The following is a 10455-nucleotide window of genomic DNA, read 5'->3' as shown; positions in this document are numbered from 1 at the left end:
ATAAAAATTTAAAATATTTCTTAATTTTTTATTTCCGGCAAGAATTACAGCCGCTAGAATGTATGTATACAAAATCATATCGTCAAGGCGAAGCGCCAAATTAAATTTTTATATTTTTATTATTTATATGTATATTATTACATTTTTCAAGTATAAAAAATTATATATGTAAAATTATAAAGGCATTAGAGATATTTAAAAAGACCATATTTTTTATAATCATCCAATGAGTTAGATTTAACTTCATTAAAACAGACGATAAATTATTAATAAATTGTAAATTTTATATCGAAAACTTACGATAAAAATTTAGCGGTTCATTGAAATTTCTTCATCGAAATTATCGGCGCGCCATCAGGAAATAGCTATAATTAACTATCTGATTGCATCGAAAAATGATCACGTTGTGGATGCGAAATCGGTTCGGAGACATCTAATCGTTGTGAATATACGGGAAGAATCGTGAGATATATGGTATGAGAGTAAAAGGATCCCAGTGCGACCTACACAGCGACTAACACAGGAAATCATCCCGGCAACTTTCTCAACTGAATTTAAAGGATAAAGCAGCATCTATCGACGGCGTGAACAAATCATACGATCTCTATCAACCAAATATATCCTGAACTGAATTAAATTATTGAATAAAAATAATTTGATCGAAACGATTTACTCGTCCGATAAAATCTGTATGATTAATCTTTAGAATCACATCTTATAAGTAAAACTTCATGTTTTTGAGCGAAGCGACTTTTTTCCAAATATAATTAGTTATTTACGTACCTTGTACTTTAAGACGACACTGAGAATAAAGGTGAATGGAAAATATTCGGAAGAGATTTGTCTTGGTCACAACGTCAGGCAGGGGGATCCATTATCTTCGTTGATTTATATTTTTTAATACGATACCATCTATCTAAAATGAACAAATTTTTGTCAATTAATAACAAATTAAGTAAGAAATTTATATAACGGATTTAACAAAAAAAAACGGATTTATATAACGGATTTAATCTTTCCATTAATTTAAATTTGAAATTAAAAGTTTTATTATTTCCTCAATCCCAAATTAGATTATTAATTTTGTATTATTAAATTATTGTGCTCTACATTATAATACAAAAATATTGTATTATTATAGTTTGCAATATAGACTAAAGATAAATCGATGAACGATAATATGATATCTAAGCGAAATTTCGATCTTTTTTATGATAAAGTAATTTCATAAAGTGATATTTTATCATTGTTCATAATTTATATACATAAGCATTAAACTTTTATTTAAATTTTTTATTTAAGATGGTGAATTGTATTTTGTAATCTAAAGTAAACGGAACAAATGGCAATTAAATTACACGTGTACACATGTACATATAAAGCATAGATGCATAAAGTTGTAAATGTGGATAGAAAAAAAATTAGTTTAACTTATTAGAACCTCGATAATTCATAAAATTATTTAAGTTACTTTTTGTAATTATTTTAATTAATTTCTAGAATATATTCAAAAGAGTAATATGAGAAACACTCTCATAATTTTGTATTGTAATATAATGAAATTTTGTAATGTAATGAAAAATTGTTGTATTAAATTGTTGCAAGTTTTTTGCATGTAAAATTGCATGTCAGATTTTCAATCGCACAGCCCATAGATCTTCATTGAAGAAAAATGACAGGATATATCTTAGGTAAGGTCTTCCCAACGAAAGGAACAATAAAGTGCACGTGGTCCGCAAGCGAAGCAACTGGGACATGGCTGTCACGATCATTATTACAGACAATAATCGTTTCAAGGGATTTCCTTAATATTAGCACCAACATCAGCACTGTTGGATATTTTCTCTTTGATATTAACTTCCAGCACACAATATTCTATGAAACGTATTAATTTAATCTTTCCATTAATTTAAATTTGAAATTAAAAGTTTTATTATTTCCTCAATCCCAAATTAGATTATTAATTTTGTATTATTAAATTATTGTGCTCTACATTATAATACAAAAATATTGTATTATTATAGTTTGCAATATAGACTAAAGATAAATCGATGAACGATAATATGATATCTAAGCGAAAACAAACAAGAATGAATGAGTTATACACATTAATATTGTGCTCTACATTATAATACAAAAATATTGTATTATTATAGTTTGCAATATAGACTAAAGATAAATCGATGAACGATAATATGATATCTAAGCGAAAACAAACAAGAATGAATGAGTTATACACATTAATATCTTCAAATGTAACCTATATAAAGCATCTAATCTTAACTAGTAAAAGTATTAAGTATCGCGTAAAGAACTAAATATACTATAATATCTTATCAAAGATTAGTAAAATTTTTTTTCCTTAAACAAAACAAATTATATTTCCTTCATAAATATATAATAAAAATAAATTATGAACTTTTACAGCATCATTGTCCTTACTATTTTATCATATAGCAGCAATTAAAAATAACAAATTTTTATATTTGTATTATAATATTGTATATATATTTAAATACGCTATTGCTTGATGATTTATGTCATCATTTGCTTAAATCGATAAGCAGATTAGAAGTCTAATGGTTTCAGTATTCGTTTGTCAAATTCATTTCTCCATTTTCTTCATTATAGTGATTGTATTGATCTAACAATAATTTTATATTGCAAAATATTAACAAGCGGTGAGGAGGATATGTAATTATTCGCGCTCAACTGTTACGATCGTCTCAAAGACCCCATTCGCGTTGACGATGTCGTAATCCATCTGAGAAAGATGCTTTGATATACGAAAAGAACTATGAGAAGAATACTATCTCAATAGCATAAGCAAAAATTTATAAAAGTGCAATAAATTTTACGAATTATTGATTTTGTCACACTTTGTAACTTCTTGATGATCCTTTTTCTTTAATTGTATATATATATATATATATATTCTCAATAGAATCTCCAAAAAAAAAAAAAAATAACAGGACAAATGAAATAGACAATCATATAATAGATACATTATTCATTGTTTCATCTATTATTCTATCCTACTAATAAAAATGGATAAATGTATAAACCTCTCAAATTTGTTGCAAAATGACATAAAATAAATTAGAAAATATCTTCCTTAAATTAACGCTCATAATACTTATATTCGCAATATTGTATAAGTATGTATATATTTAAGAATATATAAGTATATCACTTCCGAAATGTTATGATTAATACACAGAATATCACGTTACGAGATAAATAAATACCTTTGCTTGGAGCCTGGCAAGTTACGTAAAATACCGATGAAATTTACAATATTCAATATATCAATGCATAACAAAGCAATGCATGCAAAAGCGATATCGCTTCTCTTTGCATGCGATATTACTTGTGCACACAAATGCATCTATCTTTTCAAGTATTTATGTCTTCTAGTAAATTGTGCCCAATAATGTTACATGATGATTAAATAATAGATCGCGACGCGGAAGTTTAATTAAGAATACAATAGGCACTGAAGTTCAAATCGAGTATACGGTATAAAAGCGGAGGAGCGTGTAAAAGTAGGATACTTTTCCACGGTATAAGAAACGAAAGTCTTGTGTTACAACTATAACGGCGTTGTAACTTTACGATTTAAGGATCATAAATATTACCACTAAATTTATGGGATAAATCACACAGCATTGCGAAAAACGTGCATTTCAAAATATAATCTTCGCTAATAATGCAAATGATTTTACGATTAACAAGAACAGTATCATTGTTGTTAATGGGATGATCGAAGATACTGGCATTTATAGCATATGATTTATAGAATAATTTATAGATTATGTCAGTTAAACGTATTATATTTCATAACAAAAAAGATATTATTATTATATTTCTTTATTATAAATTCTATTTCATGCATAATTCTGTGAATCCATTGTTAAGGGTAGTAAATCTTTAAAATAAGTTCTGGTTTTTTTGTATGATATTATAAAATATTGCTTTATGGAAAAATAACTACGTTTAAATTACATTAGATAATAATTATATTTGGCTTGCGCAATTTTGTGTGTCATAGATAATTTAATTAAATCCAATTCTATGACAATTGATGGCATAATTTTTATATAAATTAATTTAAAGAAAATTTTTTAATCTAACATGCTTCTATTGCAAAATTGTAATAAATTGATTCTACATTATCAGTAATTTGCATAATTAACATTAACTTTAAACTTTTACTTTTACGTCGAAAATAAATGTCTACTATAAAATATCGTAGAAATTATGTAAATGTATGTCTGAAAGAAAGTCGTAAATAATAAATCTTTAATGATTCTAATAATATAAGCAAGTTAAATTTATGCAATAATTGAAAGTTTGGAATAAAAATAAAAAAGTCATTCAAAGATAGAAAAAAAAACTTCATTATTTCAAAATTATTTATTAAAAATCATTAAAACTCGTTTTTCATATCAATCTTTAAATTTGTGCATGTTAAAATTAAAATCAATTAAAAGCAGTTTGGATAGAAATAATAGCATATTTCGTGATAGTCAAACCGTTTAAACTGCGGAATAGAACGACTTGATCGATTGTCAGAAATTGATCCTGATTTATAACCCTTTGATCTAATTCTACAGCGTTCATCATTTAAGTAATCGTTTATTATTACCGTTAATTTGACCGATTCACCATTAATCGCGCAATTTTGCGCGACTTGTCGATCATGCCGTGACTACCTCCGTTTATCCGCACGAATCGATCGCATAACCGCAATCCGATGTTCGCATTTTGCAAAAATTCCACCTTACAGTGCACTCCGTTCATCTTATTTGACGTATGTGAGAGAATAATATGATTAAAAAATTTTTGTATAATCTGTAAATATAATATTTGCAAGAAAATTAACTAAATTATTGATTTAGAAAAGTAGTGCTAAAACAAACGGCCTCGAAATTATCAATACATATTATTATCAATACAACTGTCGTGTTACTTAGTATGATGTCATTTTACATTTTTTGCAAATCATTAGTTTTCTTCACAGTGTGCGCATGATGATCATCTACAGATAGATTCTATCTTTATAATATGCTAGTCTCTCGAAGACGCTACGCGTCCTTGCGAAATTCTTCGCCAAGAATCTTTAACTAACTTTATTAATAGCAAACGTAAAAAAAACTCGGAATGTGACACTCGCATACCAAACAACGATAAGCAAATTCTTTTTCTTGTAAAATTACATAAAAATATAATTAAACGTACTTAAGCAATGCATCTTTTTAAGGTGTTTTATCATAAAGAAAAATTCTTAAAGCTTTTTTATAAACTATTAATTCAGAATTACTTTTAGATTAAAATCGGTTTAAAAATAAATTAAATTTACATAAATTTTCGTTCAATTTTGATTTTTTAAATTAAAATTATTTGCTTTATATATAAATCTATTATTATTGTTATTCTTATCTGTTGTTTTAATTTTTCCTTACAAACTTAATCCTACAAGTATCCAAATATTATTTAGATTAATGCAAATAACTAAAGCTCTACCTCGATGTAATTTTAAAAATTATACACGAGCGGGAATGTATCTCAAACGCGCTTGTTAATCCGTCTCATCATAAAGAACGCATGCGCATCCTTATCATAAAGTGCACGAGTCATAAATTCACGAAATAGTGTCGGCATGTGTGGAAGGCGTTATCCTTTCAGTGCTTCTCTAACATCATGAATCACCGACGTTAACGACAGGTCGGTCGACCATCGTAATCCATTTTCATGCTCGCGTGGTCGCTCTACTTATTTATCGCCCTTAAGCGCACATCGGAAATAAATTATTAAAGCACTATTTTCGCATCATTCTAGCTATAAAACTTACAAGCGTAATTAATGCTGGCCGGATGTTCTATGTCGGTTGCCGTCGCATTAGCATTCACTGAATTATTGGTGCATCGCTAGATCGTTAGTATTGTTTAAAAGAAAGTCTGCGAAAGTGAAATATTCAGGCAATCACTGCCAACAGTAAATTGACACATCTATGATAAAAGTTAATTAACGATTAAAATTGAGTTTAGATAGAAATACTTGATAAACTATCGAGAAATAACGAAAATTTATATTTTTCTCTTCAAACAGTCAGATTTTAAAAATAATTGTATAAGTATTATTTTATCGACATTGATAAAATTTTCTTAAACATGTTTCTTCTTTTGTTCTCTTTCTGTATTCATCAAGCATGAAATTATAGTTCGTCGGTCATTAAAATCAAGGATGGAGTGCAATGTTTCTTTTTTTAAACAAAGAAACTGAACATCTGTTTTGCTTCGGCAGAATTTTTTATAAAAGTCAAGTTTATATTATGAACAATAATAATTCTAATCAGATTTTAATGACATTATCGTTAATGTAACATATTGACCATTGGTACCATGGATAATGCTGTTGACAAAATTATTGTGAAGCATTATCCAAGCATATGATTGATTCTGTTTTCTTCTTTTCATACCGACACAAAAGTCACAAAAGAATACTGGTAGCACATATACGCAATTAATTATTAATAGGTTAACATTTTATGTATATTAATGCAAATAAGTTGAACACAGATAAAAGATTAATTATTAGAAACCGGCTCCTTCACAACATTCATTATCGATGGAATAATAACGAAACGATAAAAAAAATGATCTCTCGTCCTTCATACAATCGTGACTCAACAACCTTTCTTTATGTTATGAGAAGAATAATATACCATGTGAATCTCTGTCTAGGTATTTAAATTCAATATGTAATAATCTTCGGAAGTCTTTCTCTAATAAGAGTCTAATAGAAATGTTTTATCCTCGTGACAAATGTGCTTTTCCATCGTCTTTTTTTTGCTTTCATTCATATTTTATACGATCACCCTGCTGCCTTATTCTGTAACTTTTAATGAGTGTCGATATCGTTACAGCGTCGTTGCGCAAGTATATAGTTTTATATAGTAAAAAAGCTGCGCAACGACATATAACGATATCGACATTGTGTAAAAGTTACAGAAAGTATGTTTGATGGAAGTTAATTAAAGTTTCGCCACAAAAACGATTAGATATATTATGAAGGTTATATGACTAAAGTTTTATAATTATGAAGAGACTAAACATTTAAGAAGAGATAGTGTTTCAAAATGACTGTCAAATTCCCTTCAAGAAAATCTTCAAGAGATGTAATCAAATTATTCAAATTAATTAAGAGATGTATTCAAATTAATTAAGAAATGAATGATATGTATTTAAAATTAAATTTTGAGAGAAATATAACTTATGTCTTCGTAGAGTCTTATCAGCGAATAAAATCATGTGTTTTGATTAATTGTAGGATCAACTTGCCCCATTCGACAATTGTTTATACATTCAAATGAATATTCTGACTGCACGAAAGAATCTTTCCATCTATCATTTTCTATTAGTTGGATACGGAAATACGATTATACCGTCGATTGTCTCGTCGTGCGGCATCTTACCAATAATGTATTTCTCTATTCGCGCACGGCGCTAATCGTAAGTATTAAATCTTTCGTAACAACAAAAGGTCACCGCGTTGATGCACCAAGAGAAGAGATCGAACCGCCTCTATCATAGTACGTATCCTTTCCCGTGGCCTTTCTCTTTCACTGTATACAGGTTGCTGCGCTTTCCCCTCGCCTTACAACAATGTAGGGTTCGCGGATCGATCACGGGTATACTTCGAAAATCGATTCGATGAAGAGAAACGCATCAGCACGAAGAAAGTCAGTATCTTGAAAACAATAACAACGAATTAGGTAAGGATAAATTTCCATTTTCACGGCAAGTCTTGCATGTCGTTGGAATGGCGATGACAAAGAGCTCCGAGTTCGCGCTCGTTCTTGCGCAAACGGAACAAAGTCGTGCAAGGCCAAACCAATGCCACATTTCCGAACCAGCTGGCAGTCTCTTTTAAGCATTTTTATTACGTGGACTAAGGAGTTACTCGATCAGGAGAAATCGGCATAGCATTTAATGCATAGTCGCTATAACACATTATATGTCTAATTAACGCGTTCAGCGCTTGTAATTAACAGGCGCTGAATGCGTTAAAACGGCAGTTATATTATACGTTTCAGAAATGAAAAGTCAGTTTACCCGTTGCCTTAATTCGTTTCTCTTTCTTTTCTTTTTCGATAACATAATTTCTAATTACGGCTGCGCTTGTATATTTCGTATCTATATGAAATTATGAAATCATTCATTTTTATAATTTATATAAATTTAATTATAAAACTTTCTACACTTCTATATTTTTATATTCAAATCTTGATTTAATGTTAACAATAATTTAAAAGAAAACATCCAAAAAGCAAAATTTGAACTATCAAAATATATGTAATGTAATATATATAGTTAAAATTCTCGTTATCAAAATATGCATTTGAGAATCAAATTGAGTACAATTGTAAAAAAAGTTTCTTTATGTTATTCTAATATAATATAAAGAATTGTCATAGAAATGTTTTCTAAAAACTTACTTTTAAAAGTATTATACTTCTATGTATTTTATTTCGTAATTATTATATGAAAGATCAAAGAGCGCTACTCAAAAAGTAATTATTATATGAAAGATATAATCGTATATAACACCTCCTCATCTATAATACCTTCTTCCGATTTAATAGGATCGGCTCTCTTAGAGTAAATGTACTAATCTGACCGTGCATCAATACCAGAATCGCAGCGCGAAGGACTTCTTTGCCCCAGAAACGTCACTAGTGCAGTTACCAGCCACTCGTGGTAAGTCCGACCGACACGCAGTGAGTCCGTTATGCAATTGCACGTCCTGCAGACGGTTGGGGTCCACTTCGTGACGACGACGACGACCGAATTAGGACAACCGTGCGCTACCGAGGACACTATAATGCACTTTAACGCTGATGCAGGCCTTCCTGCAATCTACGCCTCATTCCAACGCGAACGTAACGGGCTGCCTCGTTCGCTTCGCTTTAATGAATAGAGCATTCTTATCTAACGATAAATGCTACATGACGATCACGGACATCAAATCAAGTCAATTCTATTCCCGATGATATGAACGTTTTGATGATATAAACAGATATTCGTTGATTATATACGATTTAGTAGATAAAATATTAAAATCGTATCCAAGTATAAAAATTAAAGATTAGATAAAACAAATTATATCATGATAATAGTGAAAAATCGATAATTACATAATTGACTATTTAACTTAATAGTCTTTTATTGTCATGTCTATGACACATGTGTGTTTAAATAATTAGATAAACTTGCTTTTGTTAATACTGTCAATATTATTTCTCAATATTATCAGCATTATTTTGTTATTAATAATAATAATTTGTATGTCTTTGACGTCTTTCCTATTCGTGTCTTAAAGAATTAAGTGCAATTTCGCGTCGATATTCCTACGATGCTACAGATAGAAATAAATATAAATATAAATATGTTGACAATGAAATGTTTTGTATTCAATTTGCGTTCGCGTTAAGGTGCAACTGTGACGATACTAATCGCATGACCAGAAAAAAAACGCGCAAGCGATGGCCACGAAGAAATATGTGCGTTGGTTTCTCTTTATGCACGCAAATCATGCGTCACATAGATGAGTCTCGTCTCGCACCGCATAAGGTGTGCAAAAGTCTATATTTGTCTCTCTTTATTTTTCTCGCGTGACCACGATTGGAAATGTTGGTTAAGAATTGCGCAAAGTGCTAAATACATGTGTTAACAATTAGACCGCGCACTCGGTAGAATTACAAGGTGAAATAGATTTATGAGTTGTTCCGTAAATCAAAATTCGTTTAAAAGTATGCTTTTTATTTGCTGCAAACGTTGAACCGTATTTTTACATTCCTTACGCTTTTGATAACTTTCGCACGGATAATTGTAAAAAAAATTTATCTTATAGAGGAAATTTATCGGAACTTATCTATTTATCGGAATTTATTTGTCGGAATTTTTAAATAAAATAGATAAGTTCCGATAAAATCGTTTAGAATGAGCAAAACATAGAAATGAATAGAAACATGCTATCTTTGAAAATAGACACGTCATTGGAACATATATTAGATATTTTCACACATACACATTTCTTTTAAAGCTATTGATAAAAGAAATAGACTTAGTAAGTAACTTACACGTTACAACCAAGTTTTTATTTGCATCATGATGCGGTAGGTTAATCTACATTACCTCATATGCATATTTGAATAAAATTAAACTTCAATAAAATAAATCTCCATAAACATATAATACATGTTTAAAATCTTCGTTTGACTTTTAATATTGTAGAAGAAATTTCTATTGATTTCTCTTAATATCACCGCTTCTAAAGACAGTCTTATATAACAAACTACAAACACAAGACAAATATGAAGGAGGACGTTTACATAACGTAAGTTCTGTTGGATTACCTTGTTTATTTTAACTTACATTTTTGTCGTAGTTA

The 10455-nt window shown here is 29.3% G+C and overlaps 1 protein-coding gene across 6 annotated transcripts in view; it reads right to left on the bottom strand.

Annotated features, from left to right (window-relative positions):
* The window catches only part of LOC108687805, a 24718-nt gene extending 15761 nt beyond the window's left edge, over positions 1-8957 (bottom strand). For 2 of the 6 annotated variants that reach the window (XM_018193772.1, XM_018193778.1), the window contains exons 1-2: positions 8630-8957; positions 784-916 (exon numbers count right to left, since the gene is read on the bottom strand). The gene's annotated coding sequence lies outside the window, so the exon portion shown is untranslated. Of the gene's footprint in view, positions 1-783; positions 917-5854; positions 5893-8629 lie in introns of those variants that run through there. The other 4 variants (XM_018193774.1, XM_018193776.1, XM_018193775.1 and 1 more) reach the window with 4 other exon arrangements.
* Between the last annotated feature and the right edge of the window lie 1498 nt (positions 8958-10455).

Source organism: Atta colombica, unplaced genomic scaffold (assembly GCF_001594045.1).
Source record: "Atta colombica isolate Treedump-2 unplaced genomic scaffold, Acol1.0 scaffold216, whole genome shotgun sequence".
NCBI classification, from domain to species: Eukaryota; Metazoa; Arthropoda; class Insecta; order Hymenoptera; family Formicidae; genus Atta; species Atta colombica.
The sequence above is the reverse complement of the archived record's forward strand: the minus strand, read 5'-3'. Positions and strand labels throughout refer to the sequence as shown.